The sequence below is a fragment of the Aedes albopictus genome, chromosome 2 (assembly GCF_035046485.1).
Source record: "Aedes albopictus strain Foshan chromosome 2, AalbF5, whole genome shotgun sequence".
NCBI classification, from domain to species: domain Eukaryota; kingdom Metazoa; phylum Arthropoda; class Insecta; order Diptera; family Culicidae; genus Aedes; species Aedes albopictus.
In genome coordinates this window covers 331,730,864-331,741,847 of record NC_085137.1, presented here as the reverse complement: position 1 = coordinate 331,741,847, position 10,984 = coordinate 331,730,864, and positions in this window count along the sequence as shown.

Below are 10,984 nucleotides of genomic sequence, written 5' to 3'. Positions count from 1 at the left end.
GTAGGTTTTGTCGCAAAAGGGTTTCCTATCTGGGATATTTATTAACGGAGGATGGAGTAACGATAGACAATTCACGGATTGAACCAATACTGAACTACGCTCGGCCTAGGAACGTGAAGGACATACGACGATTGCTCGGTTTAGCCGGTTTTTACCAGCGTTTCATACGGGAGTACAGCCGGGTAGTCGCACCGATCTCCGATCTTCTAAAGAAAGCCAAAAAGAAGTTTTCCTGGACTGAGGAAGCGGAAAAGGCTTTCGGAGAGCTCAAAGCAGCTTTGGTCTCAGCTCCGATATTAGGAAACCCCGACTTTGCTAAACCGTTCATAATCGAATCGGATGCGTCGGACAACGCGGTCGGGGCGGCGTTGATTCAGGAGTTTGAAGGGCAACCGAAAGTAATCGCCTACTTTAGTAAGAAGCTAAGTAGCACACAGCGCAAGTACGCCAGTGTCGAGAAGGAGTGCTTGGGAGTCTTGTTGGCGATCCAGAACTTCCGACACTACGTGGATGGCACGAGGTTCAAGGTCGTAACGGACGCTCGTAGTTTGTTGTGGCTTTTCACAATCGGTGTTGAGTCCGGAAATGCCAAGCTGCTGCGTTGGGCGCTAAAAATCCAGTCTTACGACATCGAACTGGAATACAAGAAAGGCAAAAACAATATCGTGGCGGATTGTCTTTCCCGATCGGTGGAAACCATCAACGCGATTGCCGATGATGAGGATTACCAGAAAGTGGCAGCGGAAATAACGAAGGATCCAACAAGCTTTCCGGATTTTCGTGTAGTCGACGGACAGATCCTCAAATACGTCAAGGATACTGGGAAATTCGAAGACCCACGGTTCAACTGGAAGAAATACCCGCCTACAGCGGAACGGAAAGGAATTATGGAGAAAATCCACGGTCAGGCTCATTTGGGGGCAGACAAGACGTTGGCTGCGGTTAAAGAACGCTACTTTTGGCCGAGAATGAGTAGCCAAGTCAAGAAGTTCTGTCAGACGTGCCTCACTTGCCAAACCAGTAAAGCGACGAACCAGAATACGACTCCTCCCATGGCAGAACAAAAGAAGATAGCCCAGTATCCCTGGCAATTCTTGGCGATGGACTATGTCGGTCCACTACCCGCATCGGGAAGAAACCGTAGTACATGTTTGCTTGTTGTCACGGACCTGTTCAGTAAATTTGTCCTTGTGCAGCCTTTCCGTCAAGCTACGGCTGAGTCCCTTGTCCAATTCGTTGAAAGTGTCATCTTTCTGTTGTTTGGTGTACCGGAAGTGATTCTGTCTGATAATGGCACTCAGTTTGCGTCTTCGCTGTTCAAAAATCTTCTTGAACGATATGGGGTAACTCATTGGAGAACCCCCAACTACCACCCCCAAATCAACGACTCAGAACGCGTCAATCGGGTGATAACGACGGCTATTCGAGCGACTATTAAAAAAGAGCATAAGGAGTGGGCTAACAACTTGCAAGAAATTGCCTGCGCTCTAAGGAATTCTGTCCATGAAACAACTCGTTATACTCCGTATTTCTTAATGTTTGGCAGGAATATGATCTCGGATGGAACGGAGTACCGTAGTATGAGAGACTCGCCAGTAACGTCCACTGGTGCGTTGAACAGCGAGGAAAGAAGGAAGCTATATGAAGAAGTGAGACGCAATTTGGAAACAGCTTACAAGAAGCACGCGTCCTACTACAACCTTCGCTCAAATGCCAAATGCCCAACGTACTCCGTTGGAGAAAAGGTCCTAAAGAAGAATATAGAACTGTCGGACAAGGGAAAGGGAGTTTGTTCCAAACTTGCTCCAAAATATGTGCAGGCAGTAGTAAAAAGGGTCGTAGGTGCCCATTGCTATGACCTCGAAGATCTGAATGGGAAGAGACTTGGAATCTTCAACTGCAAGTTCCTTAAGAAACTGGCTCAGTGAAGCCTCTCTTGAGGAATGCAGTTGAGCATAACGTTTATTAAGCTATGTAGCTCTCAGTTGAGTAGCAACGACGCGCCATGATGCTTTAGCTCTGGTTGCATGAAAATACTTGCCGCCGTTTGTGAGATTTGGCTCTGGCCGTTCAGCCAGAGCAGCCCCACAACAACTTTATTTACTGGGTGCTTCCTAGGGGAGAGGCTTTTGCTGATCCTCTAGAAGAAATCTCACAGATGTGCTGGACTAGGCATTCAAGGATTGCTCTAGCAGAAGGATCTTTGTTGAAGATTTTTGGTTTGCTCAGGCCTACCCTCTCGACCGGAAGACGGAGCGAGTCCATGGAGTTACCTCCAGGACGATGACCTTTAATTGAAACTCGGAGCTAATGAAGCGTTGATGAGGAGTACCAACAACGGGAAGTATTAAAGCGAGAGTCTGAAGATTGAGGGTGCTCAGACGATGACCGCCTAAGACTCAGATGTCTAGCTCACAGGAGTAGACGATGAAGAGCACACCCGAGTAAATCGAGCAAGCAAATCAACAAATCTCTAATAAAGAGACTGCTGACTAGAAAAATCATATTTAAAGGGTAAATAGCTCTCTCCCATTGTAGTTAAGGACGAAATCGTTTTCTAATTTACTGTATATTTGGATATTTCTTTCATGTTTGGCTATTGATGTTAGTAAGGTAGTTAACATCGAGTCTTAGTCTAATTTAGTGGTCGTAATTCAAAACTTTATTCAGGTTCAGTGTTGGTGAAGTGATGTTCGCAGAACATCCTTGTATATATCTATGTTACATGTGTTCCGTTCCTTATTTATTGTATATGGATACATGTTTATTAGATGCTTTATTTACACTATTTATTTATTTATTTTCTTATTTATTTATTTACATAGCTATTTTCATTATTCATATTGATTTATTTACTTATTTATATATTTACTATTTATTTATTGATTTATTTATTTATTTATTTATGTATATGCATATTTATTTATTTTTATTTATTTATTTATTAGAGATTTATTTATTCAGATTATTTATTTATTTATTTATATTGGTGGAATTTTGCGTCGCCTTGCATATTTGGCCGGTTCGTCCTTTTTGCACGACCCATCATGCGACATTCTTGCGTGGGTCGCGCAACATCCTCTCTGTCCGATCGTTCCTAAAACAACAACATACTATTAAAATTTGTTCCATTAACTCACCTCTGATTGGAATCCAACTGGCCTTTCTTTTCAACTGGCCCCGTCCTTGACTTGATGCCACGCGTCTTCAAAAGTGGTCGCGAAAGAGTCTTCTGGTCGTGGGTCCGTCGAAGTACCTCTACCCTTCCTGTGAACAGCCTAGCATCACGATGATCCTCAGCGCATGTAGAACCTTATAAATAAACAAAATAGATCAAATTCAGTTCAAGCCACTTACCCGTATTAGTTCCGTCAAGATATTTTTAAGGAAAACAGCCACTAACAGTCAAAAAACTACAAAATTACCTCTTCGTATCACTTTTGGTGCCATCACGTAAACCACCTTTTCTCAACTAACGTTTATTGTTTTCTCGTGGGGGTTCAATGTGTGGGTGACATTTATTTTTGCGTTCTATGGTTGTGTTAGGTTTGGTCATTTTGTTCTTGTTTCGCATTGCCGAATAGTATATTTGGTGTTAGAAACATGAATTAAAGTGAAATTTTGGGGATTTAGTATGTGTGTTGTGTGTTTTGTAATCGCTTATGTGTTAAGTGATAGAACCATAACCGATACTACTGTCAAGTGTTGTGATATTTTTGTGGTCAGTTGTATATGTTCTGCGTGCCGATGAAATTTCGGTATAGAACAAGCAATTGATTTTTTTTTTAATTTGTGTTAGGTCTACGTTTTGTCAATTAGAGTGTTGTGCAAGCTGAGGGATAGCCTTGGCGACACACTTGAAAGACAAAATAGTTGCGGTTTGCGCAGGATATGGATACATTTCCAACACTATGTATGGAGTAGTCCTGAAACTGTCCTTACCTGTTATTTGGAGTTATGTATGGTTATTATGTTATGGAGTTATGTTGTGTTGTGAAATTTGGGAATTGACTTTAACTAAAATGTGAATCATTTTAGCTTAAACGCCGTTTTTGGGGATTCTGTTATGTTTGAATATTTATGTTTATGTTGAGCCACCACCGAGAAAACGAGAACGTTGTATTTTCCTTCCGTACTTTCCGATATGAACCAAAGATTTTTTTTGTAGATTTTGTAAATAGTAGGTTAACTTGTTGAAGTTTATTAGTAAGTTATTTCGAGTAATTTGAAAATATTTAGTTAATTTTGTTTATTGTTAGAATTGTTTATTTTTTTTTGTAAATAAAATATAAATGGTACATCGTAGGTTTTGCCCTTACGAAAATTTGGTTGTAGTCCTACAACCAAATTTTCGTAAAACAAGCCGGGTGTTATGTAGCCTTTGCTCCATGTGCTATAGTAATTGTTCAATTAAACCAGACATTCCACCACCCAAATCGATCTAATTTTAAAGAACTGCAACACGCCTTAAGGTAGACCGTCGCTTACTTTAGATCTACCGACAAAATCGGCTACAGGCGTTATTAATGGTTGCACTCGGCCCTGAAAAACTGTCTCCGAAGGTCAAGTCCATTCGGAATCTTTGGAGAAAGTCGAGAGAGAAAAGGTTGCGGCCGAACGCGAAACCTGAGCGATCGGTCAGCATATTCTTCTAGATTAACGAACTATTTCGAAGAATGTCGCGGGAAATTCGAGTATCCGCTGGACTCGACCGAGGTCACCTTCCCTAATCTGAGGGTCACGGCTTTGATTCAATTTCGTCCGAACCGTCAACCTCAGTGGAAGTGTCGCGCTTTTGTAAAACGTGTCGATTGTTCTTGTGAGTGATGTAACAATGTGGTGATTATTTCTTTTTATAATTCTATTTGTTCTATTTGTTTCTTTTTTAATTAGTTCCTAGTATAAAGATAGTTAGGAGAAAGTTGTGCGTCGTTGAAGTTTGTGCGTTTTCTTGACAGAAACCAGGTAATGTGCTCAGTGTGTCCGTCCCATCCCGTGTGCAATTGTGCTTGGTGCTAATTAATTACTCTACAGCCAACGACCTCCCGAACATCTTCGCGGCTTCCTATTGTTCCATCGGACAGAAAGAATACATCCGACATCGTCACCCCGTCGGAAGGAAGCGATCCGTCAACATATCGCTTCGGCCTATACCGCGGCTACCACGTGCCGCTCAGTGGGCCCGTTCCGTCCAGAAAGGATCTACACCATCCACGTGGATTCGCGATCGCGAGTCCAAAGGTCGCGATCAAGCACCGTGGTCCAACCGCGCTAGTGTCAGGAGCGCAGGATCGCAAGTAGCAGAACGACCAGCCAAGCCGAGTAACAGCAGCTGCAATCGGTGAGTCCGTTCACGTTTTTCTTTGTGGAGGGCGGCGTCCGGTGAGGGCGCCGCGGAGTGATTTTTTGCCGACCAAAGGTCGAAGAGCTTGATTTGGGCTGCCCATCCAGCATTTGGACGCGTCCATAAAATTTGAGGTTGGGTGCGGCATGACGAAAACGTGCGCACGTAATTAGTGGACGACCCACCCAACCCTAATTCAATTAGCCACCCGGGGGTGAAGCTTTCCTATCGCCGCTTTCATCATCCAGGGAATATGAATGAGCGCACACTAAGCACGAGCACGGAGGAGCAGCAATAGACAGAGGTAGTTAGAAAAACGCACACGATAGGTACCTACACAATAGGAATAGGAACGATACACGTAGCTACGAAACAAATATATGCATGCATGTGAATTTTGAACAAAATAAAGATTTTTGTTTTTCGTTTCCCTCGTATGAAATGTGGTAGTTAATGAATAAACGGTTACTAGTCTAAAGTCATTGCGTCCAGTACAGATGGGTTTGTAGAAGAAAGGATTCCCATATTGTCGCGTGTAGTTGTCCGTTCGTTCAATGTCTTCCGCTTCTCGGGATTTGAATCTGATTATACTTTTCTCCTCCACTTTGGTTGCGCCTCTGGCGGGAAGGGATTGAAGCCGCCAGTGATGAGAATATAGCGTGCAACATTTCCCCTCGTTGCAACGTTTCTTAGGCATGGGTGATCTCTCACCGCTCTTTGGAGACGTAGTACGGTAATCTAGAAGTTATGTTGGTTGTGTAGGGTAGTTACCCCAGTTCTGGAGTAGTGAGTAGGCGAACTGGCTCGATCTTGGCTTTCTTTAAGCATTTTGAATGGACTCGCCCTGAACGGGTCTCAACCGGGCAAACTAAACTCGTCTTGCGGTCTCCTCACGGAGTGGCGCTTAAGCCGCATGATTACTCCCAGATCGGCCAGTGACGGCTACAAGAAGTCAAGGAAAACAAATTAGATTCCCGTATGGATTTGCTGAAAAAAAATACCGTAACAAATCCTTAAGGAATCCTGTAAGAACCTCTTCTGATTCAAGAAAGGATTCACTAGATGAAACCCGGAAAAATGTTTTTGTTCTTCCGGGCGAAACCCGGAATTTCTGAAAAAAACCTCGGAAGGAACCCAGGAGGAGGAATTCTTTAAATATTTCCTGAAGAATGATTTGATAATATTATTTTCGATGTTCTTTCTGGATGAGAAATACCCGTAGAAAACTTGAGAGATTCCTGATTTTTAAACATAGCCCACTATTCATAAAATACGGCAAAAAGAAGAATCCAATGTTTTGGGTCGTCTCTGCCGTTTCTGCCGTTCTGATTTTTTCCAGATTTTTGGAAAAAGTGCGTTTTAGTCAATGTCGTTGTCACCGTTGCGCACTCATTGTGAGCAACTGCACGGAGCTCCATACATTGGAAATTTGCCGTTCCGTTCCGTTTCGTTTTGCCGTTGTCATTGTGTTTTGGGCTTTAGGCTGGAACAGAGGTTACAGAGGCACCTCCTCGATAAAGAAGCAAAAGAACTCGATTGACATTTAACCTGGATATGGGGAAGATATGATCAGGCAATTAGATTGGAGTGATATGTAGAGACTTTATGCATCTTTTAAAGGTGCTTGGTAGGGGACTGCGCCAGTATCTGCCATGTGCATTAACCGGGATGCATATTTTCTGATAGACAAAGCAATTGGGTTTTTAAATTTCGGAAATGGTCTTCATTTTTTGATTTGATATAAAAGAGCACATTTTTCTGAGCCACAATGATTTTTTCAAGGTTTTCAAATTGGTACCTAGAACCAGTGCTGAAAAATTCATTTCTTCATATCTAAATTCAACCACTTACAGCTCATTTTAGAAGCTGAAACTGAGAATATGAGACAAAACTTTTGCTGCTAGATCAGTACTACAAGAAAGTCACAGGAAAACCACTATTTTTCGAATATTTAAGGTAAATGTCACGGACTACTTTCGAAAAATGCCAATTGATATTCGCCATGAATATCATTGGCATTTTTCTAAGGTAGTCCGTGACATTTGCCTTAAATATTTTAAAAAGAGCGGTTTTTCCGTAACTTTCTTGTAGAATTGGTCTGGCCGCACAAGTTTTCCATATACCATATTCTTTGGTTTAGCTTCTAAAATGAGCTGTAGTAGGTGCTTGAATTTCGATAGGACGAAATGTTTTTTTTTGCAATTTCTCATCGTAATAGGCTGTTTTACCTCACGCAAATCTGACAGGAAAAGGCCTATTTTCCCACACCAAATTAACAGTGCTGTAATGGTTCATTACAGCACTGATTTGCGTTGCGTAATGAACTATTACAGCACTGTTTTCAGTTTTGGTCAACTTCTTGATGCTTTCGGAACGCAGTTTTGAAAAATTGTGACAACTGCACAGCATAACCTGTTATGATCAGATTTTCTTGAACATGGCTATAAACATCAGTGTGCAGTTTGATGAAAAAGTTTTGTTTAAAACTATCCTCAAGGGTAATTTATGAAATTGCAAAAAACGTTGTACGCAACTCGGTGCAGAAGTCGATTTTTCCAGCACTCGTCGTAATTATCCAACGAGGCTTGCCGAGTACGACTCGTGCTGTAAAAATTGTTATTCTGCACCTTGTTGCGTAAACTACTATTTCAGCACTGCCTAGAACCAAATTCAAAGATTTTTTTTTCAATCACCTTTAGACAGCTGGGAAACTGCTTGACAGCTCCGCCCTGTACAAAATGCGACGAGAAGTGATTCGAAAAATCGCTCCCAAACAAACTTCCAACTGATTTTAAATAGGTACCCGGGTACAGACAATCATATAAATTTGGATTCTGGCTCAGTTTGGCTTGCTGAATTGAAATATGGAATTATCTCAACACCGCCAAAGAAGCCAATTGTAGCAAACAAAATTTGTGAAATGGTAAAGGTATACCAACCAGTTTAATATTCGTAAGATGTTAGGTTTTCCGCACCACGATTGCGTAGTGTACGTTCAGCGTGCCTATCTGGGTCATATTGACCCCAACATCCTACCAGGATTCACCAACCTAGCTTGTAGGTTAATCCTGTCATTGCGTTGAGTGGCTTTATATGGTCAATCTACTAAAAAGCGCAAGACTTGAGTGTACTCATTCCAGACCCAACAAGCATTCATGCTGTACAATAGACGAATAACCACTCCTAAGCTTGATTTTAAAAATTTTAGCTGTTGTTCAGCTATCATTGTTACTTGGAGAGAGATAATACTTTTCAATTCAGCGTACAAGATATTGTCACCTGTCACGTACATCTTTAGTGTTTTTTGCAAGATGACATTAATCAGGTGATTTTAAAGCAAATTAACTGAACTAGGGATGATTTGCTAGGCGAAATTTTGACACGTTCAAAAAAATTTTGAGACCACGAACACAATACCACAGAGAACAGACATCCAGGCTAGAACAAATTTCATTCAGAAAGTTGTGTAAGGATTTGAATCTTCACTTGAGTAAGGTTGCAAACCAATATACGATGAGAACACTAACGCCGCCAAACACCATATTGCCACAGTCAGTGGTGAATTGAAACATTTCAAGTGGTGAATTTAATTAGTATGGGAAATTAACCGATTGCAGCGCCACGCTATTGCCACTTGTGTTGCCGATGAAATATTCCTTACACAAAATTCTGATTGGACTTGGATGTCTGTTCTCTGTGACGGTGACTCTGTAGCGGTTGACTTGCTTAAATTTTTGAGTGATTTTTGTAATACATAGTGATGAATCAAACGCAAAACCGTAATAGTTATATCACCAAATTACTCATGGCAGCACCCTCATCTGCAACAAAAAAATCACACAACCAACAGACAGAAATGTTGTCTGATTGAAATATTTTTTTTATAGTTCTCCCAAGCTTCGGAAATATTCTTGGTATAACTGCCTCAAATGGTTATTTCACTATGATTTGATGGGAGCGGACCTGGTGTGATGGTTAGAACTCTTGACCATCACGCCGAGGACCTGGGATCGAATCCCACTCCCGACAAACTCGCAAAATGTGAGTTCTTCCTTCGGAAGGGAAGTAAAGCGTTGGTCCCGAGATGAACTAGCCTAGGGCTAAAAATCTCGTTAATACAGATAAAAAAAACTATGATTTGATGTTTACTCCAAGCATATGTTTCGCTTGAATCAACGTCATTGAAAATCAAACATCGAATTTTTAAACCAAGCATGTATGGCATTACTTGAATCCTCAGGCTGCTGCCTCCTCAGTCACATAGAATTTGGATAAATTTGTTCATTATAAGCGGCGGCAGTTTTAAGTGACGACGTCGATTCTGTTGAATCTCATAGTTTCCTTAGAATTGCAGGCATCGAAGAGTTTGTGAGTATGCATAAAAATTTAAGTTTTTCTCAAGTCTTGTCAGCTTATACATCTAATTACTTCTAGGATAATTTCAAAGATTTGTGCGGCAACCGAGATGGAGACAGCGGTAATTGTTTACAATTGATCTATATTATTTATTGTCAGTTCTTAGCTTTGTTTACTTTTGTACCTATTTCAACTATGGAGTGCTCAACGTTTGACGAATTTTGCATTACATTGAATAGAAATCAATAAAAACTAAATCAATATGCGGGAGCCTCGTAGCTGTTCAGTCACCAAGCTGCCATTCTCATCATGCTAAGGGATGCGTGTTACGTGTTATGTTTCGTTAGGTATGTATAGCCGCTGGCTGAAGAAGGTGCCCGTGTCTTTTTCAATCTTAAAACTTGTGTTTAATAATGTGCTAAATGTTGTGACTTACTTTTTGACTAAAATTCTCATCACCTGTCATGTTTTTTAATGATATGAGACTTGTTTGATGGAATGAGTAATAGACTGAGGCTACGGCAAACTCCGATTGATTTCTGTTTATTAATCCTGTACTATCCATGTTTGTCATTTTATAATTATTAATATTATGCTACCCTAACATCTTGATCATAAAACGAATCGTCATATTATCTTTCAAATAAACTTTAAATTGATACTGTTTTTCACTACGCTACATAACATGTCATTGCATTATATTTCATTATTTCCTTCATTGCATATTCCATATTTTAATATAAAGTTCCATCAAAATTAGTTTTTTATATTGACTTTATAACTTTATGGGTTTGGAAGGGTGCATTAGAGCATAATTTTAGTTACATCCGGACGATGGAGTGGACTGCCAGCCAGCGTATGAAGAAAACTACAACATCGTAGTACAGTTCCCTAAATGCAACAGTTGTAAGTAAACTCTTCACTCATTACAAACCGTCAAGTTTAACGAGAATTGACGGATTAACGAGTAAGTGTCGAGATTTACGAGACCACTACACCCCCTTTAGGCCCTCATGAAGCTGCTGAATTTAGGCTAAAGAATTGATCTATCTTCTAAGTGGAGCTACATGCAGAGCAAGCCTTAATCTAGGATGATACATACAAACATTTATGAAAGAATGGATTAAATCTTACGCCATCACAATCTTATTCTTTCAGCTGAGATACAGATAAATATGCAGATATATTTATTATTTTTGTCATTCTCTATGTTTTCATTACATATTTTTAAGGTCGATCAATATTACTATACTTTTACTTTACGTCAATTTAATCGTAAAAATA